This window comes from Oncorhynchus keta, chromosome 4, assembly GCF_023373465.1.
Source record: "Oncorhynchus keta strain PuntledgeMale-10-30-2019 chromosome 4, Oket_V2, whole genome shotgun sequence".
NCBI lineage: Eukaryota > Metazoa > Chordata > Actinopteri > Salmoniformes > Salmonidae > Oncorhynchus > Oncorhynchus keta.
Window position 1 is genome coordinate 17,207,038 of NC_068424.1, and position 25,783 is coordinate 17,232,820.

Consider the following 25,783-nt stretch of genomic DNA (forward strand, 5'->3'; position numbering starts at 1 on the left):
ACAACAAGTGGGACACAATCATGAAGTGGAACGACATTTATTGGATGTCGAAAGTATTCCAACCTTTTATAGACTTGATTTGGTACAATTCTATAATTGCAATCAGACTCACGAACAGCGTGCGCACGAGCATGCAGGGAAAGAAACCCCCAATTCTGTGCGTGCTACACCGAGCGAGTTGAATCTCCAATTTGCCGCGCGCATCTGGTACTCTTAAAAAGTTGGACAGGGTTGGCAGGTCTGGTGTGTGTAACGGTATGCTGTGTACTAGTATGAGATGGTGAGAGGTGTATGAGATGGTGAGGGCTGTATGAGATGGTGAGAGGTGTATGAGATGGTGAGGGCTGTATAAGATGGTGAGAGGTGTATAAGATGGTGATTGGTGTATGAGATGGTGAGAGATGTATTAGATAGTGAGGTGTATGAAATGGTGCGGGGTGTATGAGATGGTAAGAGGTGTATGGGATGGTGAGAGGTGTATGAGACGGTGAGAGGTGTATTAGATGGTGAGGGGTGTATGAGATGGGGAGAGGTGTATGAGATGGTGAGAGGTATTCGGAGTCAGTTGATAAAGCCTCTTTGTGGCGCTGGTGCAGGCAGGCTTCTTGGGTTCCCCGGGCCAAATCAGGGCCCTATTGTTCCCCTGCCTCCCAGGATAAATTAGTTTTGACAAGGCTGCTAATTGGATAAAACCAGGCTGGAGCCTCCTCCCTGAGCACTCAAATTCCATCTGCTTTCTAGCATGGAGAGAGAGGACACAGGATGAGGGGCGGGTTAGGGGTGTTGGGTAGCTAAGCTGTTGAATATGTATCACCCCCCTACTCCTCCTCCTCCTCTCTTCCTCACACCCTCTCTCTCTTCCTATCCACCATTTTACATCCTACATCCACAATGGCCCCCCTTTAGATAAACACATGCGGTGTCAAGTGTGAGGAGTACTGGGTTCAACTGCTCCGCTCGGGCCCGCCGGCCCACAATGCCGCACTGCATAGCTGCCATGCGGGAGGCCGGTTGCCCCTAGCGACGCTAACAGGCAGAACGTACCTTAATAGAGTGGAGAGTCATTGTAAAGCAGTGAGCCGGCGCACGGACAAAGACCCCACGGACCCCCAGAGAGAAAGGGGACAAAGACCCCACGGACCCCCAGAGAGAAAGGGGACAAAGACCCCACGGACCCCCAGAGAGAAAGGGGACAAAGACCCCACGGACCCCCAGAGAGAAAGGGGACAAAGACCCCACGGACCCCCAGAGAGAAAGGGGACAAAGACCCCACGGACCCCCAGAGAGAAAGGGGACCCCACGGACCCCCAGAGAGAAAGGGGACAAAGACCCCACGGACCCCCAGAGAGAAAGGGGACAAAGAAGACCCCAGAGAGAAAGGGGACAAAGACCCCACGGACCCCCAGAGAGAAAGGGGACAAAGACCCCACGGACCCCCAGAGAAAGGGGACAAAGACCCCACGGACCCCCAGAGAGAAAGAAAGGGGACAAAGACCCCACGGACCCCCAGAGAGAAAGGGGACAAAGACCCCACGGACCCCCAGAGAGAAAGGGGACAAAGACCCCACGGACCCCCAGAGAGAAAGGGGACAAAGACCCCACGGACCCCCAGAGAGAAAGGGGACAAAGACCCCACGGACCCCCAGAGAGAAAGGGGACAAAGACCCCACGGACCCCCAGAGAGAAAGGGGACAAAGACCCCGGGAAGAGCTGAATGGGGACAAAGACCAATGGAAGAGAGGAGGGGACAAAGACCCCACGGACCCCCAGTGAGGGGGACAAAGTTTGACGGACCCCCAGAGAAGGGGTGGGGACAAAGACCCCACGGACCCCCAGGGAAAGGGGACAAATGACCCACGGATTGAGAGAAAGGGGAGGGACCCCCAGAGAGGGGGAGGGTTCAATGACCGGGAAGAGGGCTGATGATGGGGCCTGCTCAATGGAAGAGAGGAGAGGAAGAATGTGTGTGGGGGGCAGTTTGAGAGTAATGTGGGGAGGGGGTGAGTGGGGGTGGAGGGTTCAATGACCAAGAGGATTGAGAGTAGTGTGGAGGGGTGAGTGGGGGAGGGTTCAATGACCAAGAGGATTGAGAGTAGTGTGGAGGGGTGAGTGGGGGAGGGTTCAATGACCAAGAGGGTTGAGAGTAGTGTGGAGAGGTGAGTGGGAGGGAGGGTTCAATGACCAAGAGGATTGAGAGTAGTGTGGAAGGGTGAGTGGGGGAGGGTTCAATGACCAAGAGGGTTGAGAGTAGTATGGAGGGGTGAGTGGGGGGAGGGTTCAATGACAATGAGGGTAGAGAGTAGTGTGGAGAGGTGAGTGGGGGGGGCTCAATGACAAAGAGGATTGAGAGTAATTTGGAGGTGAGTGAGGGGGTGGGTGGGGTTCAATGACTAAGAGGGTTGAGAGTAATGTGGAGGTGGGGAAGGGGAGGGCTCAATGACCAATAGGCTTGAGAGTAGTGTGGAGAGGCGAGGGGGGGCTTAGATGGGTGAGGTTTAGGGGGTGATGGGGATGGAGAGGGCTTGACTGAGAAAGCAGAACAGGGTTCAAATTAACAGAGGGGATGCCAACTGGCAGGCGAGCAGGAGGACAGAGGGTCATGTCAAAGGGAGGGTGTGTGAGAGCCTCGTTTCAATGTGTCCAACATATTTCCCCTGCACTTAGTCAGTCTGGATGCTGGCCCTTTGGTCAGGCTGGTCAGGCTGAGTGAAGGAGATAAAAGACAACAACCGCTACAGCTCTGCTCTCGTTTGACATTTTAGTCATTTAGCAGACGCTCATGTCCAGAGCGACTTACTTAGTAGTGAGTGCATCCATTTTAATTTGTTCTGTTCCCCCGTGCCAATTTAAGATGAATTACCAGGCCCTCCAGGATTCCACAATTCTACGATCACATGTTTTGGTGGCAAAATCAACAACTCCCCGCATAATATGTGTGGGCTTGCAAATTTGACCAATCACCACACAATTTCCGCATGAAATATTCAAATCATCGCAATATTATTACTTAAAACTGACCCATCACCATAGTACAAAAAGAGGGCTCGCAATTTCAACCAATCAGCCGACACTAACAGCATAATATGGTTCAATCAAGCCACAAGTCAACAAACTTTTTACCTCATCAGCGCATTTTCTGAACTAATTGGACAAAATCATTGTATAATGCTATGCTAAATGTCAGAATTGCAGCAGCAATTTTTGCCGGCAAATATCACAAAAAAATACCTGCGGAATCGTGGAGGGACTGAATTACATTTCCCCAGCCCGTTCCCTCAGCTGTTAACTAAAACAACAATAGCCTACACTGTTACCTAAACAATCTGTTAGCTACACTCAGGAGCAACCTGTTAGCTGTACAGGAACCAGTTCATCCCAGGTCCCTATAACTATGGCTAGGTACGGGAACCTAGCACATACCGTTTCAACACACAATCCTGGCCCTCTCATTGGCTAGTCCAGTACCTGGGTTCTCTCTGACCTCTGACATTAACAGAATATTCTGGAGGGTTCTCTCAGGGTTCTCATAATGTGTCCCAGTGTCCGGTCTGGAGCGTGAAGTCATGAGCTTTGCCAAAAGTCATAAATCCTGTTTTGCCCTAGAAAGCCTATGTGAATTCCAATCGCCAGAATGAGCCACAAAAATTGTGTAGATGCCCAGTTTGGGCTCTAAAATGTGTTTATTATGATCAAGTTCAATCTCCAATGTGAATTCTGTTCGCTACAAACCAAGATATTTAATTAAACAATGATCAATTCTGACGACTACATTTGTCGTCACACAGGACCACGTGCTGACACAGACCAATCACAGGCCGGCAGGCTACGAGGAGGCTCGCACCCCCATGCACACTTCTTGCCCTTATGGGGGTGTGGTGTGCTCATAGGTTGACTACCTCAGCCAGGATGAATACGTGCTTCATATTCAAATACTTGCGGCTTCATGCGCCATTTGGAGTCAGAGCTATCACCCTCTCTGGTTTTAATGTCTATGGATGTTGCCGCAACATTCTGGAGAGTTCTGGGTCGCGTTTAATGTGGTAAAACCAACGTTACAGAACATTCAGATAGAACTGTTTTATGTAGAACACACACAAGGCTATGTCATGTATATTAGAGAATCATGTTAGCTGGTCTTTACAGGGCATTTCTATCAGGCCGCCGTGCCCTCCGGTCTGAGTTGGTGAGGTTGGCAGTTGAGCCCGCTCCAGCAGGTGGAACCCAGGAGGCCGTGCCCCGCTCATACCCCTCTCTCTGAGCTGAGTACCCACAATCCCCCTCTCAACATTTCTCTACATCTCCAGACATCAACAGCTCCCATGCTACAGAAATTTCACATCAAAAGCATCATCTAACAAGGTTGGGATCCCCCCACACTCTTCAAAAAGTATTAATGAGCTATTCTCTCCCCCCTCCACCCCATCATTCCATTGATGCTAACGAGCACCAGGCCGTCTCAGGGATTAACGAGGGAGATCAAGCCAGGCCCGGAGGGGGCTCTAATCAATTAGGCACCGCTGCATTTGCATCATTTATATAACGAGGCAAAATGAACCATTGAACACTAATTCTGGTGCTCCGGCAGGGTTCATAATGCCATGGTTAACAAACACATAATGTCACGACGGAAGCTGGATGGATGTCTGCCTCTGTGTCCTCCCGGGCCACGGGAACTAGAACCACCTGACTGAGCCCTACCCACGACCCAACACCACCCTGGGCATGTGTGTTGCAGCTTGTGTGTTTACAGTTGTGTGTGTTTATGATAATAATGAGCTATAGACTAGAAGTTACTGCTTTCGTCATACCACATGCAACAGCTAAATGGAATACTGTAGTTAACTTCATAAGCATAAAGAGCCTTTAATACGAAATGTGTGTGTGTGTGTGTGTGTGTGTGTGTGTGTGTGTGTGTGTGTGTGTGTGTGTGTGTGTGTGTGTGTGTGTGTGTGTGTGCCCGTGTGTTTGTTGCTTCTCTTCAGGGAAGACAGGGCGTTTCTGAGAAGCTTTCACAAAGAGCCAAGAGCCCCAGAGCAAACTCCCTGAGTAATCAAGTAATCAGTCCCATACACCACAGGAAGAAGACACCAAACTAAAAACACACACACACGCACACACACACACACACACACACACACGCAAACTAATGCCCAGTATTACACACTCACACACACATACACATACTCACATATATACACTCACACGCCAAACTGGCATCGTCACATAGTCAAAGTATACTCACAGAGGCATACAAAAATAAAAATATTAGTTGTAATAAACAAGACCAGTTCAATCCTCCAGAACGTACATGGATTATAGCTACAGACACACAAAGACAGATAAACACATAACAACATACATGGATTATAGCTACAGACACACAAAGACAGACAGGGGAAAAATAAAGGGAGGAGTGGAGTGGAAGGGGCCCCTAGCTTCTTTGGCAGCTCATACATCAGAGTGAATGGAACCAATTATAAATCAAGATCTCCATATTATTCAAAAGCCCTGCTCAGCCCAGCCTGACTCCTGTCCTCCATACTGCTCTCTCTAGGGGAGGAAAGGAGGGAAAGAGAGGAGGGAGAGATGAATAAAGAAATGAGAAAGAATGGGAAATGAGAGAGAGGGAGAAAGAATGCAGATATAAGAAACAGCCTGGGAAAACGGGGAGGAAATGTAAAATCAGGTATAAAAGAAATAGGAATAGAGAAAATATAGGTATATGGCTGAGAGATAGGGGTTATATGTCAATAATAGATGGCTGAGAGATAGGGGTTATATGTCAATAATAGATGGCTGAGAGATAGGGGTTATATGTCAATAATAGATGGCTGAGAGATAGGGGTTATATGTCAATAATAGATGGCTGAGAGATAGGGGTTATATGTCAATAATATATGGCTGAGAGATAGGGGTTATATGTCAATAATATATGGCTGAGAGATAGGGGTTATTTGTCAATAATAGATGGCTGAGAGATAGGGGTTATATGTCAATAATATATGGCTGAGAGATAGGGGTTATATGTCAATAATAGATGGCTGAGAGATAGGGGTTATATGTCAATAATATATGGCTGAGACATAGGGGTTATATGTCAATAATAGATGGCTGAGAGATAGGGGTTATATGTCAATAATATATGGCTGAGAGATAGGGGTTATATGTCAATAATATATGGCTGAGAGATAGGGGTTATTTGTCAATAATAGATGGCTGAGAGATAGGGGTTATATGTCAATAATATATGGCTGAGAGATAGGGGTTATTTGTCAATAATAGATGGCTGAGAGATAGGGGTTATATGTCAATAATATATGGCTGAGAGATAGGGGTTATATGTCAATAATATATGGCTGAGAGATAGGGGTTATATGTCAATAATATATGGCTGAGAGATAGGGGTTTTATGTCAATAATAGATGGCTGAGAGATAGGGGTTATATGTCAATAATATATGGCTGAGAGATAGGGGTTATATGTCAATAATAGATGGCTGAGAGATAGGGGTTATATGTCAATAATAGATGGCTGAGAGATAGGGGTTATATGTCATTAATAGATGGCTGAGAGATAGGGGTTATATGTCACTAATAGATGGCTGAGAGATAGGGGTTATATGTCAATAATATATGGCTGAGAGATAGGGGTTATTTGTCAATAATAGATGGCTGAGAGATAGGGGTTATATGTCAATAATATATGGCTGAGAGATAGGGGTTATATGTCAATAATAGATGGCTGAGAGATAGGGGTTATATGTCAATAATATATGGCTGAGAGATAGGGGTTATATGTCATTAATAGATGGCTGAGAGATAGGGGTTATATGTCAATAATATATGGCTGAGAGATAGGGGTTATATGTCAATAATATATGGCTGAGAGATAGGGGTTTTATGTCAATAATAGATGGCTGAGAGATAGGGGTTATATGTCAATAATAGATGGCTGAGAGATAGGGGTTATATGTCAATAATAGATGGCTGAGAGATAGGGGTTATATGTCATTAATAGATGGCTGAGAGATAGGGGTTATATGTCACTAATAGATGGCTGAGAGATAGGGGTTATATGTCATTAATAGATGGCTGAGAGATAGGGGTTATATGTCACTAATAGATGGCTGAGAGATAGGGGTTATATGTCAATAAGACTGTACTAGACTGCTTATTACATAGTAATAAAGATCAGGTTAGTGTGTCTGTCTCTGTGTGTCTCTGGCTCTGTGTCTCTGTGTCTGTCTCTGTGTCTGTCTCTGAGTCTGTCTCTGTGTCTGTCTCTGTGTCTGTCTCTGTGTATTTCTGTCTCTGTGTGTCTCTGTCTCTGTGTATCTCTGGCTCTGTGTGTCTCTGTCTCTCTCTGTGTCTGTCTCTGTGTTTGTGTCTGTCCCTGTGTTTGTCTCTGTCTCTGTCTCTGTGTCTGTCTCTGTGTGTCTCTGTCTCTCTCTCTGTGTCTGTCTCAGTCTCTCTCTCTGTGTCTGTCTCTGTCTCTGTGTTTGTGTCTGTCTCTCTCTCTGTGTCTGTCTCTGTGTTTGTGTCTGTCTCTGTATCCGTCTCTGTCTCTGTGTTTGTCTCTGTGTCTGTCTCTGTCTATGTGCCTGTCTCTGTGTTTGTCTCTGTCTCTCTCTGTGTCTGTCTCTGTGTTTGTGTCTGTCTCTGTGTCTGTCTCTGTGTCTGTCTGTGTTTGTGTCTGTCTGTCTCTGTGTCTGTCTCTGTGTCTGTCTCTGTGTTTGTCTCTGTGTCTGTCTCTGTGTCTGTCTCTGTGTCTGTCTCTGTGTCCGTCTCTGTGTCTGTCACTGTGTCCGTCTCTGTGTCCGTCTCTGTGTCTGTCTCTGTGTCCGTCTCTGTGTTTGTGTCTGTCTCTATGTCATTCTCTGTGTGTGTGCGTCTGTGTGTGACTGTGTGTGTGTGACTGAGTGAGTTGCCTGTGGCCCTAAATGCCACAGGAACAGCTGGAGGGGACTCATTTCAAAGGGAGCTTTGAGTGTCAGAAACTGGATTACCGTGTGTGTGTGTGTGTGTGTGTGTGTGTGTGTGTGTGTGTGTGTGTGTGTGTGTGTGTGTGTGTGTGTGTGTGTGTGTGTGTGTGTGTGTGTGTGTGTGTGTGTGTGTGTGTGTGTGTGTGTGTGTGTGTGTGTGTGTGTGTGTGTGTGTGTGTGAGAGAGAGAGACTCTCAGACATGTTATAGCAAGGCCAGAGGAGTTCCATGTGTCCTGTCACTCAAACTAAAATGATGTTGTTCCGGACTAAAAGAGAAGCAGGCCAAAGCGCAGTAATGCAGACAGACAGAGACACAGACAGAGACACAGACAGACCTGTGCCAATAGCAACAGACACAAACACAGGCAGAATCTGTGGTAATCTGTATTGCTACAGTAACTGTCACAACAGAAAATGATTGCATCTCTAAAATCTAAAACTGACTGTGTTGCTGTTCTCAGACCAGTTCTTTTGATTTATGAGTGAAGCAACAAATATAGACTAGTGGTATTATCCCAGACCAGTGAAAGCAACCAGATCCATCCATCCAGCTAAGATAGGTTTCCACATCTCTGGGAATGATGGGGACTTGTAGTAAAAAGAAATAGACGTGTTTAGCCACCAGCCTATGATGGTAGGATCCAAATCACCTATCTGATCCAAACTGAAATATCAAATCACCTTCCTGAGCCGAACCGAAATATCAAATCACCTTCCTGAGCCGAACCGAAATATCAAATCACCTTCCTGAGCCGAACCGAAATATCAAATCATCTTCCTGAGCCGAACCGAAATATCAAATCATCTTCCTGAGCCGAACCGAAATATCAAATCATCTTCCTGAGCCGAACCGAAATATCAAATCACCTTCCTGAGCCGAACCGAAATATCAAATCACCTTCCTGAGCCGAACCGAAATATCAAATCATCTTCCTGAGCCGAACCGAAATATCAAATCACCTTCCTGAGCCGAACCGAAATATCAAATCACCTTCCTGAGCCGAACCGAAATATCAAATCATCTTCCTGAGCCGAACCGAAATATCAAATCACCTTCCTGAGCCGAACCGAAATATCAAATCATCTTCCTGAGCCGAACCGAAATATCAAATCACCTTCCTGAGCTGAACCGAAATATCAAATCATCTTCCTGAGCCAAACCGAAATATCAAATCATCTTCCTGAGCCGAACCGAAATATCAAATCATCTTCCTGAGCCGAACCGAAATATCAAATCATCTTCCTGAGCCGAACCGAAATATCAAATCACCTTCCTGAGCCGAACCGAAATATCAAATCACCTTCCTGAGCCGAACCGAAATATCAAATCATCTTCCTGAGCCGAACCGAAATATCAAATCATCTTCCTGAGCCGAACCGAAATATCAAATCATCTTCCTGAGCCGAACCGAAATATCAAATCACCTTCCTGAGCCGAACCGAAATATCAAATCATCTTCCTGAGCCGAACCGAAATATCAAATCACCTTCCTGAGCTGAACCGAAATATCAAATCATCTTCCTGAGCCGAACCGAAATATCAAATCACCTTCCTGAGCCGAACCGAAATATCAAATCATCTTCCTGAGCCGAACCGAAATATCAAATCACCTTCCTGAGCCGAACCGAAATATCAAATCATCTTCCTGAGCCGAACCGAAATATCAAATCATCTTCCTGAGCCGAACCGAAATATCAAATCACCTTCCTGAGCCGAACTGAAATATCAAATCATCTTCCTGAGCCGAACCGAAATATCAAATCAACTTCCTGAGCCGAACCGAAATATCAAATCACCTTCCTGAGCCGAACCGAAATATCAAATAATCTTCCTGAGCCGAACCGAAATATCAAATCATCTTCCTGAGCCGAACCGAAATATTGTTGTTGAGTGACAAAGTGCATGTCTTTTGAATCAGAGAACAAACTCAATAAGAACGCATCCCAGAATACTACTGGACAGAGAAAAGCAACTCCTAGACACAGAAACAATCAGAAATGGCAATAATAACCAACGAAAAACTACTTTCAGTGTAACAGAAGAGTAAAGGCGTCCGTCCGCATGCTTTCCATCCGAAACAGTTTGGAACAGATGACATTTTGTGATGTTTTGTTTCGTTATGGTCTTCAGTAAGGGTTTACTCGGCTGTTCGTAGACAAACAACCTTATCTTCGAGGCAAACCGAAGTTTGCTAGCTCAAAACTATGCCCCTACGTCATCTTAGATGTAAAATTGTGTGACTAAGATCTCCTCTGCAAAAACGTGAAAATGAATGAGACATTTTAAGAGAGTATGAGAGCATACATTTGGTTCACCTAGCAGAGTTTGGCTAGGCGCCAGCCGAACCATAGCATGCAGAGGGCTTAAGACATTGGTTGATCCCTCCCTAGGGAGAAGACATTCCAGTGCCTGTCACAGAGTGATGGGTCATTACTCAATCATTACTCTGTCATAACACAGCCATAACACAGTCATATCAGTCATAACACAGTCATATCAGTCATAACACAGTTATATCAGTCATAACACAGTCATAACACAGTCATTACACAGTTATATCAGTCATAACACAGTCATATCAGTCATAACACAGCCATAACACAGTCATATCAGTCATAACACAGTCATATCAGTCATAACACAGTTATATCAGTCATAACACAGTCATATCAGTCATAACACAGTCATATCAGCCATAACACAGTCATATCAGTCATATCAGTCATAACACAGTCATATCAGTCATAAGACAGTCATATCAGTCATATCAGTCATAACACAGTCATATCAGTCATAACACAGTCATATCAGTCATAACACAGTCATATCAGTCATAACACAGTTATATCAGTCATAACACAGTCATATCAGTCATAACACAGTCATATCAGCCATAACACAGTCATATCAGTCATATCAGTCATAACACAGTCATATCAGTCATAAGACAGTCATATCAGTCATATCAGTCATAACACAGTCATATCAGTCATATCAGTCATATCAGTCATATCAGTCATAACACAGTCATATCAGTCATAACACAGTCATATCAGTCATAACACAGTTATATCAGTCATAACACAGTCATATCAGTCATAACACAGCCATAACACAGTCATATCAGTCATAACACAGTCATATCAGTCATATCAGTCATATCAGTCATATCAGTCATAACACAGTCATATCAGCCATAACACAGTCATATCAGTCATAACACAGTCATATCAGTCATAACACAGTCATATCAGTCATAACACAGTTATATCAGTCATAACACAGTCATAACACAGTCATATCAGTCATAACACAGCCATAACACAGTCATATCAGTCATAACACAGTCATATCAGTCATATCAGTCATAACACAGTCATATCAGTCATAACACAGTTATATCAGTCATAACACAGTCATATCAGTCATAACACAGTCATATCAGTCATAACACAGTCATAACAGTCATAAGACAGTCATATCAGTCATAACACAGTCATATCAGTCATATCAGTCATATCAGTCATAACACAGTCATATCAGCCATAACACAGTCATAACAAAGTCATATCAGTCATAACAGTCATATCAGTCATAACAGTCATATCAGTCATATCAGAGTCATAACACAGTCATAACAGTCATAACACAGTCATATCAGTCATAACAGTCATATCAGTTATAACACAGTCATATCAGTCATAACACAGTCATAACACAGTCATATCAGTCATAACACAGTCATAACAGTCATAACACAGTTATATCAGTCATAACACAGTCATAACACAGTCATATCAGTCATAACACAGTCATTACACAGTCATATCACAGTCATTACACAGTCATATCAGTCATAACACAGTCGTAACACAGTCATAACACAGTCATATCAGTCATAACACAGTCATAACACAGTCACAACACAGCCATTACTCAGTCATAACACAGTCATATCAGTCATAACACAGTCATTACACAGTCATATCACAGTCATATTAGTCATAACACAGTCGTAACACAGTCATAACACAGTCATATCAGTCATAACACAGTCATAACACAGTCATATCAGTCATAACACAGTCATATCAGTCATAACACAGCCATTACTCAGTCATATCAGTCATAACACAGTCATATCAGTCATAACACAGTCATATCAGTCATAACACAGCCATTACTCAGTCATATCAGTCACAACACAGTCATTACTCAGTCATTACTCAGTCATATCAGTCATAACACAGTCACAACACAGTCATAACACAGTCATATCAGTCATAACACAGTCATAACACAGTCACAACACAGCCATTACACAGTCATAACACAGTCATATCAGTCATAACACAGTCATTACACAGTCATATCACAGTCATATTAGTCATAACACAGTCATAACACAGTCATATCAGTCATAACACAGTCATATCAGTCATAACACAGCCATTACTCAGTCATATCAGTCATAACACAGTCATATCAGTCATAACACAGCCATTACTCAGTCATATCAGTCACAACACAGTCATTACTCAGTCATTACTCAGTCATATCAGTCATAACACAGTCACAACACAGTCATATCAGTCATAACACAGTCATATCAGTCATAACACAGCCATTACTCAGTCATTACTCAGTCATATCAGTCATTACTCAGTCATAACACAGTCACAACACAGTCATTACTCAGTCATTACACAGTCATATCAGTCACAACACAGTCATAACACAGTCATATCAGTCATAACACAGTCATTACACAGTCATTACTCAGTCATATCAGTCGTTACTCAGTCATAACACAGTCATAACACAGTCATATCAGTCATAACACAGTCATATCAGTCATAACACAGTCATAACATAGTCATTACACAGTCATTACTCAGTCATATCAGTCGTTACTCAGTCATAACACAGTCATATCAGTCATAACACAGTCATAACACAGTCATATCAGTCATAACACAGTCATATCAGTCATAACACAGTCATATCAGTCATAACACAGTCATTACTAAGTCATTACTAAGTCATTACACAGTCATTACTCAGTCATATCAGTCATAACACAGTCATATCAGTCATAACACAGCCATATCAGTCATAACACAGTCATAACACAGTCATTACTAAGTCATTACTAAGTCATTACACAGTCATAACACAGTCATAACACATTGACACAAGATGACGTTGAAGGATGGCTCCAACCAAAATATGTTGATGGCTCTGTGGGGTTATGTTCACACAAACTGTGTGTGTGTGTGTGTGCGTGTGTGTGTGTGTGTGTGTGTGTGTGTGTGTGTGTGTGTGTGTGTGTGTGTGTGTGTGTGTGTGTGTGTGTGTGTGTGTGTGTGTGTGTGTGTGTGTGTGTGTGTGTGTGTGTGTGTGTGCGTAAGAGAGAGAGAGTAAAGGCCATTTTTTCTTGTTTTTCAAGGGAAGGTCTTTTAAGGGAGTATGCGAGCACACTCGTTTGGTTCAGCTAGCCGAATTCGGCTAGGAGCCAGTCAAACTGCAGCATGCTGACGCCTTAAGAGACAGAGACAAAGATAGAAAGAGACAGACAGAAACCGAGAGAGGGTGAGAGAGGTTTCAGTCAGAGTGTTGCTGTGCTATCTGGTGCTCCTGTGTGAATGGTCTTTGAGAGGATGCCTGCGTGGCTCTTGGCTCGTTTAACGCTAGCTAATCTTTGTACAAATATCTACTTAGCACACACAGGACTGTTTGTCTACACACACTCTGCTTACTTACCAGTGTCTGGAGTTTATCAATGATCTAACAACACTATGTCAGTCTCTCACACACAAACAGCAGAGTGTGTGTCAACACACCTAGAGGTCACTGACGCTAAAGGTCACACATGCCTTTATGCAAACATAAGTGTGACTTCTACCTACGTAAAACTAGTCTTCTGATTCAGGGTGGCAAGCTGATGATGGATACTATGCAGTCAGCAGTACAAAACAACAGTATGTAGGGACGGGCATGTTCCACTTCAATCAACCAGTCCATTTAGAGTTTGTGATAAAACTGTCCTCATTTGGAATGCAGCTTGTGTATTCCATCCCGTTAGGAAACAAGCTCCCGTTTAGGCCTACAAGCTCCCGATATGATACAAGCTCCCGATAGGATACAAGCTCCCGATAGGATACAAGCTCCCGTTAGGATACAATCTCCCGTTAGGATACAAGCTCCCGTTAGGATACAAGCTCCCGTTAGGCCTACAAGCTCCCGTTAGGCCTACAAGCTCCCGTTAGGATACAAGCTCCCGTTAGGATACAAGCTCCCGTTAGGATACAAGCTCCCGTTTAGGCCTACAAGCTCCCGTTAGGATACAAGCTCCCGTTAGGATACAATCTCCCGTTTAGGCCTACAAGCTCCCGATAGGATACAAGCTCCCGTTAGGATACAATCTCCCGTTAGGCCAACAAGCTCCCGTTAGGATACAAGCTCCCGTTAGGATACAAGCTCCCGTTTAGGCCTACAAGCTCCCGATAGGATACAAGCTCCCGTTAGGATACAAGCTCCCGTTTAGGCCTACAAGCTCCCGTTAGGATACAAGCTCCCGTTAGGATACAATCTCCCGTTTAGGCCTACAAGCTCCCGATAGGATACAAGCTCCCGTTAGGATACAATCTCCCATTAGGCCAACAAGCTCCCGTTAGGATACAAGCTCCCGTTTAGGCCTACAAGCTCCCGATAGGATACAAGCTCCCGTTAGGATACAAGCTCCCATTAGGCCTACAAGCTCCCGTTAGGCCTACAAGCTCCCGTTAGGCCTACAAGCTCCCGTTAGGCCTACAAGCTCCCGTTAGGCCTACAAGCTCCCGTTAGGCCTACAAGCTTCCGTTAGGATACAAGCTCCCGTTAGGATACAATCTCCCGTTAGGCCTACAAGCTCCCGTTAGGATACAAGCTCCCGTTAGGATACAAGCTCCGATTAGGCCTACAAGCTCCCGTTAGGCCTACAAGCTCCCGTTAGGCCTACAAGCTCCCGTTAGGCCTACAAGCTCCCGTTAGGATACAATCTCCCGTTAGGATACATGCTCCTGTTAGGCCTACAAGCTCCCGTTAGGCCTACAAGCTCCCGTTAGGCCTACAAGCTCCCGTTAGGATACATGCTCCTGTTAGGCCTACAAGCTCCCGCTAGATCTACAGAAATAAAGGCCTATAAAAACAAAATCTTTTTTTGCAAATGTCAAAAAAATTAAAACGGAAATAATTTATTTACGTAAGTATTTCAACCCTTTGCTATGAGACTCGAAATTGAGCTCAAGTGCATCCTGTTTCCATTGATCATACTTGAGATGTTTCTACAACTTGATTGGAGTCCACCTGTGGTAAATTCAATTGATTGGACATGATTTGAAAAATATTAAATGGAATAAGTTTTGAACCACCAAGACTCTTCCTAGAGCAGGCCGCCCGGCCAAATTGAGCAATCGGGGGAGAAGGGCCTTGGTCAGGGAGGTGACAAAGAACCTGATGGTCACTCTGACAGAGCTCCAGAGTTCCTCTGTGGAGAACCTTCCAGAAGGACATCCATCTCTGCAGCACTCCACCAATCAGGCCTTTATAGTAGAGTGGCCAGACGGAAGCCACTCCTGAGTAAAAGGCCCGCTTGGAGTTTGCCAAAAGGCACCTAAAGGACTCTCAGACCATGTGAAACGAGATTATATGGTCTGATGAAACCAAGATTGAACTCTTTAGCCTACTAAATGCCAAGCGTTACTTCTGGAGGAAACCTGGTGGTGAAGCATGGTGGTGGCAGCATCATGCTGTGGGTATGTTTTTAAGTGATAGGGACTGGGAGACTAGCCAGGATCAAGGGAAAAATGAATGGAGCAAAGAACAGAGAGGTCTTTAATGAAAACCTGCTCCAGAGCTCTCAGGACCTCAGACTGGAGCGAAGGTTCACCTTCCAACAGGACAACGACCCTAAGCACACAGCCAAGACAACACAGGAGAGGATTTGAGACAAGTCTCTGAATTTCCTTGAGTGGCCCAGCCAGAGCCCGGACTTGAACCTTATCCAACATCTTTGGAGAGACCTGAAAATAGCTGTGCAGCGACACTCCCCATCCAACCTGGCAGAGGTTGAGAGGATATGCAGAGAAGAATGGGAGAAACTCCCCAAATATAGTTGTGCCAAGAAGTCTCAAGGCTGTAATTGCTGCCAAAAGTGCTTCAACAAAGTACTGAGTAAAGGGTCTGAAAACGTATGTAAATGTGATATTTCAGTTTTTTTTAACATACATTTGCAAAAAATTCTAAAAACCTGTTTTTGCTTTGTCATTATGGAGGATTGTGTGTAGATTGATTAGGGATAAAAACAACTTCATCCATTTTAGAATAAGGCTGTAACGTAACAAAATGTGGAAAAAGTCAAGGGGTCTGAATACTTTCTGAATGCACTGTATCTACTGTATTATCACTGAGACAAGGAGATTTATTCAAAACCGCTGAAAGGCCAAAAGCACATCGTTTCAGGAACATCTGTGTAATGTGATCAATTGTTAGGTAGGTGGCAGGGATACAGGAGTGTGAGCAAACATCTACAACTTCTATGTGTCTCGAACTATGCAGACTTTTCACTCCTCCGCTTGCATTTTTTATCTCTGTCCTCCCTTTCTCTTCCATGCTTCTCTCTTGCACAGCTATGTTCTCTATTCCCTCCCTCCTTCCTTCCCCTCTCCTCTACCTCCTTTCTCCATCCCTCCCTCTCTATCCCCCTCATCCTGTCTGGAAGAGGCTGTGGAAGGCTATCGAGGTATGCAGGGTCAGGCTTGGGAGGCAGGGCGGCTCGGAGCCCCAGGGGAGGGTACTGGACCCTGGCCACCTGTTGCTCCAGGTGGCCTTCTCTGAGACTGGACACCTAAAACCACCAGGACATGAGAAACCTGACCCTACAACCCCTGCAACACTAAAGCATAATATGTCAAGTAAACTACACAGCCCTATATGCAAATCTACAGAACAATAGGTTTGATCTGTGGGAAATGTTCAAATGAGCTTCCAGCAACCAAGCCTTTATAGTTGGCTATGATCACCATTACACTAAAACACTAGTATAACCGCCTAATATGGATAGACTCACAGCCTAAAGTAGCTCTCTTTCACAAGCACAGTCCACAGTGCAGGCTATGAGAAACACACAGCATGCCCTACACTGAGATCTGACTTCACTGGGACATGCAGGTGATCCTGAGAGGGGCGTGTTCAAGATGAGAGTGACAAGCTGCACATTCCAGTGTAAAGAGATAATCCTGATTGGAGAACCATCATGCACACACACACACAGAGAGTTAGGCCCGCAGATAGTAGCCTGCAGGCTGTTATGACTACATGATCGTACCCGCTGTAGCACAGATGAAAGTACACCCTCAGGAGTTATTTTTCTCCTTTTGCTAATTAACATTAAATCCTAAGAAAACAATAAACCTTTCCACAGTTGTAGCCAGAACTTAGACAGAACTCAAAAAGTCCCACATTGCCAGAACAAGAACAAAGAACTATCCACCCAGAGTCACAGCCAGGACAAAAATGATCCATGGACTCAGTGCCAATCTATATTCATGGCATCAGAAGCAAAACAACAGCAACCAGAACCTAGCCAGTATAAGCAACCATGGACCCATAAACAGAACATAGCCAGTACAAGAGCTATCCTGCCCAGAACCAGAACTATCCAAGAAAATACACCCAGACAGGATGAGATCTATCCATTGAGTCATTGTCAAAACAAGAGCTATCCAATGAGTCCTAGCCAAGCCAAGCTATTCATAGACAGAACAAGACATACCTACTGAGAGTGGACCAAAACACCAACGCCAAACACACACCTATTAAGGCAACACATTACTTCAAGGCCTGATGTTATCTTTCCAGAATAGGCCTATGGACCAATCCTTGTCTTTAACCCTGTTCTTAATAGTTATCGAATGTTGGGCTGGCATGAAAATGGAACAGTAAAATGTGTATGTTCATCGGCACATAGCTACGGCTGCTCAAAACTCTGCCACCAAATAAGATCAGAAGACTGAGAAAGGAGAGAAAGCCAATCAGACTGGAACGAATTAAAGAATAGCTTTTCCCAGTGACCGCCGAAGGTCAACAACAAACTCTACCACACCAGAGTTACCAAACAAGATGTTCCTTAGATGTCCCTCAGACAGAGGCACAGGAATCAATGCCAAACATACATGGCCTCTTGGTAAACCAGTTCACTTATTCTGTTAATTCAAGAGATCATTCTTCTTGATCTCTTCAAGTAAAGGTATGCAAAGATCACACATTTTACTGCAGTGGGCTAAATCAGGGTCACACAGAGTGTTTCTTGGTAGTTTTAAACAAATCTACTTTGAAACAAACACCTCACACACATGGTTATGGGCTGAAACCAAATAATACATCTGACATGGTACAGGTCTCGAGTTGAACTGTATTACATTTAGAGTTTGCATCCCAATATTACACTTTATATACATCACAAAAGACTGAAATATAACAAAACTCTGTGACATAGAAACACCAGACTTTCTGTTAATTAAAAAAAAAATCCTGTTTATTAATTATGAAATGATGAATAAGATGAATAATATTCCACCCATAAGGCCACTTGAAGACAATTTGGTCATTTGACTCCAGGAAAGGGTTTTAATAGCGATGGGGGGAAATCAATACAGTTACATATCGGGATATTCTTTTTTTTACAATATATTGTATCTTTTAGTTTTGACAATATCCAAGTCTTATTTTTACACTAGTTGACTGTACCTGCACCAAAACAAAGTATTTTTCTTTCATAGCTTGTTCTCCATCTTCTATTTAAATAGGGAGACAATTAGTTTTCATCACTTTTATTTCCATGACTGATTAAAACTTGTTTTCTCATGACTCTCTCTTGTCCCTCTGCAGAAGACATGGTGAGCAATATGTTTGGGACATCAAATCACAATTAACAACTATAAAATCACAGTATCGAATAGAAATACATATTGAATCATGAGAATCTCAATACATACATTTTACAGCACCAGTCAAATGTTTGGACACACCTACTCAATCTAAGGTTTTTCTTCATTTTTACTATTTTCTACATTGTAGAATAATAGTGAAGACATCAAACTATGAACTAACACATATGGAATAATGTAGTAACCAAAAAAGTGTTAAACAAATCTAAATAAATTTGAGATTTTTCAAAGTAGCCACTCTTTGCCTAGATGACAGCTTTGCACACGCTTGGCATTCTCTCAACCAGCTTCATGGGGTAGTCACCTGGAATGCATTTAAATGAACAGGTGTGCCTTGTTAAAAGTTCATTTGTGAAATGTATTTCCTTCTGAATGAGTTTGTGCCAATCAGTTGTTTTGTGACAGGTTAGGGGTGCTATAGAGAAGATAGCCCTATTTGTTAAAAGACCAAGTCCATATTATGGCAAAAACAGCTCAAATAAGCAAAGAGAAACGACAGTCTATCATTAATTTAAGACGTGAAGGTCAGTCAATCCGGAACATTTCGACAACTTTGAAAGTTTCTTCAAGTGCAGTCGCAAAAACCATCAAGCACTATGATGAAACTGGTTCTCATGAGGAACGCCACAGGAAAGGAAGATCCAGAGTTACCTCTACAGCAGAGGATAAGTTCATTAGAGTTACCAACCTCAGAAATTGCAGCTCATATAAATGCTTCACAGAGTTCAAGTAACAGACACATCGACATCAACTGTTCATAGGAGACTGCATGAATCAGGCTTTCATGGTTGAAGAACACCAATAAGAAGAAGAGACTTGCATGGGCCAAGAAACACAAGCAATGGACGTTAGACCGGTGGAAATCTGTTCTTTGGTCTGATGAGTCCAAACTTTTTGGTTCCAACTTCCATGTCTTTGTGAGATGCAGAGTCGGTGAACGGATGATCTCCGCGTGTGTGGTTCCTACCATGAAGCATGGAGGAGGAGGTGTGATGGTGAGGGGGGGGGGCTTTGCTGGTGACATTGTTGGTGATTTATATAGAATTCAAGGCACACTTAACCAGCATGGCTACCACAGCATTCTGCAGCGATACGCCATCCCATCTGGCTTGTGCATAGTGGGACTATCATTTGTTTTTCAATGGGACAATGACCCAACACACCTCCAGGCTGTGTAAGGCTATTTGACCAAGAAGGAAAGTGATGGAGTGCTGCATCAAATGACCTGGCCTCCACAATCACCTGACCTCAACCCAATTGAGATTGTTTGGGATGAGTTGGACTGCAGAGTGAAGGAAAAGCAGCCAACAAGTGCTCAGTATATGTGAGAACTCCCACATCAGTAGGTGTGTCCAAACTTTTGAGTGGTACTGTATTTACAAAAGTATGTGGAAACCCCTTCAAATTAATAGATTAGGCTTTTTCAGCCACACCTGTTGCTGACAGGTGTATAAAATCGAGCACACAGCCATGCAATCTCCATAGACAAACATTGGCAGTAGAATGGCTTACTGAAGAGCTTAGTGACTTTTAACGTAGCACTGTCCCACATTTCCAACAAGTCAGTTCATCAAATTTCTGCCCCGCTAGAGCTGCCCTGGTCAACAGTAAGTGCTGTTATTGGGAAGTGGAAACGTCTAGGAGCAACAATGGTTCAGCCCCAAAGTGGTAGGCCACACAAGCTCACAGAACATGACTGACGAGTGCTGAAGTGTGTAAAACGTAACAAATCGTCTGTCCTCGGTTGCAACACTCACTACCGAGTTCCAAACAGCCTCTGGAAGCAATGCCAGGCTGTTATAGCAGCAAAGGTGGGGGAGGACCAACTCCATATTAATGCCCATGATCTTGGAATAAGATGTTCCGATGAGCAAGTGTCCACATACTTTTGGTCATGTAGTGTATCATATCGGCACCAAAGTATCGTGATAATATGGTATCATGAGATCCCTAGCAATTTCAAGCCCTCGTTTTTAATCCATCTGACATCATGGATTGAGCTGAAACAATCTCTCCAGCTGTCAGGATACCTTTTCGGTTTAACTGAGGTCTATTTTCTTTGCGAGGCAGTTGGGCTAATTGTATTCTAAATAGAGCAGTGACTATCTCACCCATTCGCGGATTCGCCAAGAGCTCATTAGCCCATTGGATTAGAAAAAAATATTTTGTCATTTAAATTATTCCTCAGCAAAGGAATGATATGAGACTCATTGAGAGACGCCCTTGACAGCTCACAGCTAAAAGACATTCAGGCATTCCACCGCATTGATGGTTCAGAAGAGTTCACCAGCTGTCCATTTATTGTAATTAGGTTATTCTTGCACAGTGTACGTTTGGTTTAGTGATGAGGGGAGTGGGTTCTTTTTAAAAGCACACAATTAGTGGTGTCAAAGCTGTGCGTCATGAGATAAAATCCAATCTGTTTCGGTTGACATTGAGGCAGGCTAATAAATAAGATGTAGGCATGAAACCAACGATTTGGGGAGGGAATTTGGCAGCGCTTTGCCATGTCTGTTTTCTGTTACTCTCCTCTATAGGAACGACTACGGACTGAGGCCTGCAAAAATCTTCACACTGTTGGTTTTAAAATGACACTGTTTTTACCCCAAAATAATATACATTTTAATCATGAGAATAATACAAAATGCATTCAGACACAAAGATCTAACGTTTGAGAAACTAATTTGGCAAAAAAAAGACGCAATTCTGAAAGCTGAAGTCAGAAATGGTCAAAAGCTACTACCCCCATCACTCAATGCGTCCCAAAACTATCTATTACAACCATCCTACAATCACATTTTCAAATGAGTACTTTTTATGACCACTTCGTTCCATATTCCCAATATTAAGCGCGCAGTCTTTGCTTCTATTGATTTGCCCTGAACGGTAGTTGAATCAAATAGAACTTGGAAACAAAACAATTGTGACACACAAAGTTAGCGAGGTATCCGCATCCCGATTACAACATGAACAACACTGAACATACAAGGTTTATGTTATCACACATCCGTGTCTAAAATATGCTTCCCTGAGTGAATCCGTTATTACATAAATAAAAGCATATTGTTAACTTGTAACGCATGTGTCATTACTTCGCGTAGTATCGCAAGACAGGGATCATTAGTAAAGAAAAACTTACCAAAACGTGATATAGTTGGTGTTTACTCCTCGGACAACAATCTATCTCTTTCTCAGCTTTTTACTTCAGTAAAATCCGGGGGGAAAAACACTTTTCCTTTTTCTTTACTGCTTTAGTAATTTACTGCGATGCCACCGACATTTTCTTAGGCTCCCCAAGTTCTCACATTGAATGGCCGTTTTTGGATGACTGAGCTCTCAAACAATTCTCCCCTTTGCGACGCCTTTTCGGGTCCACCCACTTCCCAAGAAGGGGGAGGGATCTGAACAATAGGGGCTCGCTCCCAAATCACAGTTTGGTAAAGCCCTCTAGTTTCCCCCAAGAAACACACTCTATTGTCAGGCCCAGTGGTTCTCACCGCAGTGCGTAATGATGAAATGTGTTGTTATAATGAATGTATGTACCTGTGCACAAAATAGTTTAATAGGAACAGTATAAGACAAACAAAAAAAGTCCCAAAAGTTCTACATGGTGGGGGGAGAAAAACATGCCCCTCCCCCTCATCCCCTAGACTGGTGTGTTCCTCCAGTTTGTATTGAGCCCGTCCATTGAAGCCCGCATGCCTCTATCTCTCTCTAGCGCAGCTGTCAGGAGATGGAGGCAGTAAGAGGCAGTAAGAGGCATCGCAATACTCTCTCTCTCTCTCTCTCTCTCATACTACAGTGATCACAGAAAATAACCCACGCACATGCCTCGCAAATTCTACTTCACTTTAATCAGCGCCATTTGAAATGAGGGGGCCAAACTGTCCACTTAATTAATAAAGGACTATCCCGACTAAGATTACAGGGGTTTGACAGGGTCCAGTTGGTGGGGGGTTGTCCGGGAGCTGAATGGAGGAGATCCCACCATGCACCTGGTTATTGCAACACAGTGGGGTGTTATTTGCATACAAAGCCTTGCCGGTTTGTGACACCTGTTGTTCTTGTTCAAGGTGAAAGTGTATGAAGTGTGTGTGGTGCTTGGGGTAGCTGGGTTGTTGTGTGTGTTATTGCCAGTGTGCAGTTGGTCCTGTCTGTTCTTTATGCACCCCCTCCTGCTAGTTCATATACACATGTTATTGGTATGCATGGGACTGATGATATTATTGACATGTTGGTGAAATAATTACGTTCATTCGTCAGTGACTAAAACTAAACAGTTTCCATAATCAGACATGCTCACTCACAAAGTAAGGATACTCTCTCCCTGTCCTGTGTACACAGACACACACACACACACACACACACACACACACACACACACACACACACACACACACACACACACACACACACACACACACACACACACACACACACACACACACACACACACACACACACACACACACGCACATATTTTGGAGAGTCATCATCAGTATTTGAGGGTGTTTTCCCAAAGCTTTGGTGTGGGTGTGGTTTGCCAGTGCTTGGGGGGCTGTATTTATATGCTTTGGTTCTTGTGTTGTTGTTGCTACTGCTTGGGGGGCTGTTTCTATGTGGTTGTCAAACTCTGGACTGCTCTGGACCCTCCAGTGACCACTAGGAGCAGAGCGAGAGGGTCCCAAACTCTCAACCAACCCCTCCATACCACCTCTTCCCCCTCCCCCTCTCCTCTCTGTGCTGGTCTGGCTGAATTAGGCCTGGACAAAAGGCTTTGTAGCCCGGTCATGAAAGGCCCATTAACCATACTGCAGCCCCCAGAGGCCTTGCCCGCAGCAGACCACCTCCCAGAATGCCTCTCTCTCAGCAGGCTGCTGTCCCAGCATGCAACGCTCCCCTTCAGCTAGGCTGTCCTGTCACCACTCCTAGCTTCAGCCCCCCCCAACCACCAAACCCCATTATAGACCCAGACAAAGATTGTCATGTAGATTGTTATGAATTAAGTTATTCGAGTGATAGAGAGGGAGTGAGAAGTTGGGGAAAATAGTGGGAAAGTGGACTTTTTTTACTGTGTGAATGTTGGCAGTGTTTAGGCTGTGTATCTATCTGTTTGTACTGTGTATACATATAGACTACTTACAGCCTATTGTATGTAGTTAGTAGGTACTCATTGAGTATGAATGAAAATGGGTAGCTAACTACAGCACTACAACGTCTCAGTTATATCAATGTTGATCATTGATCATATCAAATAATTTTTTATTTAATTATGTTGGTAAACAGTTTATAATAGCAATAAGGCACCTCGGGGGTTTGTGGTACATTTTTTTTTTTTACCTTTATTTAGCCAGGCAAGTCAGTTAAGAAAAAATTATTATTTTCAATGACTGCCTAGAAACAGTGGGTTAACTGCCTGTTCAGGGGCAGAACGACAGATTTGTACCTTGTCAGCTCGGTTGTTTGAACTTGCAACCTTCCGGTTACTAGTCCAACACTCTAACCACTAGGCTACCCTGCCGCACATGGCCAATATACCACGGCTAAGGGCTGTATGCAGGCACTCCGCATTGCGTCATTGCGTCATGCTTTCAACCTCAGGAGGCTGAAGAAATTTGGCTTATCACCAAAAGCACTCACAAACTTCTACAGATGCACAACCACAATCGCCCACAACCCACAACCGTAAGGCTCTCCAGAGGGTACAACCCACAACCGTAAGGCTCTCCAGAGGGTAGTGAGGTCTGCACAACGCATCACCGGGGGCAAACTACCTGCCCTCCAGGACACCTACACCACCCGATGTCACAGGAAGGCCATAAAGATCATCAAGGACAGCAACCACCCGAGCCACTGCCTGTTCACCCCGCTATCATCCAGAAGGCGAGGTCAGTACAGGTGCATCAAAGCTGGGACCGAGAGACTGAAAAACAGCTTCTATCTCAAGGCCATCAGACTGTTAAACAGCCACCACTAACATTGAGTGGCTGCTGCCAACACACTGACTCAACTCCAGCCACTTTAATAATGGGAATTGATGGGAAATGATGTAAAATATATCACTAGCCACTTTAAACAATGCTACCTAATATAATGTTCCCTACATTATTCATCTCATATGTATACGTATATACTGTACTCTATATCATCTACTGCATCCTTATGTAATACATGTATCACTAGCCACTTTAACTATGCCACTTTGTTTACATACTCATCTCATATGTATATACTGCACTCAATATCATCTACTGTATCTTGCCTATGCCACTCTGTACCATCACTCATTCATATATATTTATGTACATATTCTTTATCCCCTTACACTTGTGTCTATAAGGTAGTAGTTTTGGAATTGTTAGCTAGATTACTTGTTGGTTATTACTGCATTGTCGGAACTAGAAGCACAAGCATTTCGCTAAACTCGCACTAACATCTGCTATCCATGTGTATGTAACAAATACAATTTGATTTGATTTGATTTATTTGCTTAAGAACAGCTCTTTGCCGTGGAATATTGGCCAAATACAGTGCCTTGCAAAAGTATTCATCCCCCTTGGCATTTTTCCCATTTTGTTGCATTACAACCTGTCACGCCCTGTCACGCCAACCCGGACCCTCCCCTGTAGGTTCAGGTTTGCTGCCAGGAGTCCGCACCTTTGCCAAAAGGCATGTGGGAGACTCCCCAAACATATGGAAGAAGGTACTCTGGTCAGATGAGACTAAAATTGAGCTTTTTGGCCATCAAGGAAAACACTATGTCTGGCGCAAACCCAACACCTCTCATCACCCCGAGAACGTCATCCCCAAAG

The 25,783-nt window shown here is 43.8% G+C and overlaps 1 protein-coding gene across 1 annotated transcript in view; it reads right to left on the reverse strand.

The window, feature by feature from the left end:
* The window catches only part of LOC118370088 (brother of CDO), a 61,598-nt gene extending 39,284 nt beyond the window's left edge, over positions 1-22,314 (reverse strand). The window contains exon 1 of the mRNA XM_035754884.2: positions 22,111-22,314. The gene's annotated coding sequence lies outside the window, so the exon portion shown is untranslated. The remainder of the gene's footprint in view (positions 1-22,110) is intronic.
* Positions 22,315-25,783: the final 3,469 nt, after the last annotated feature.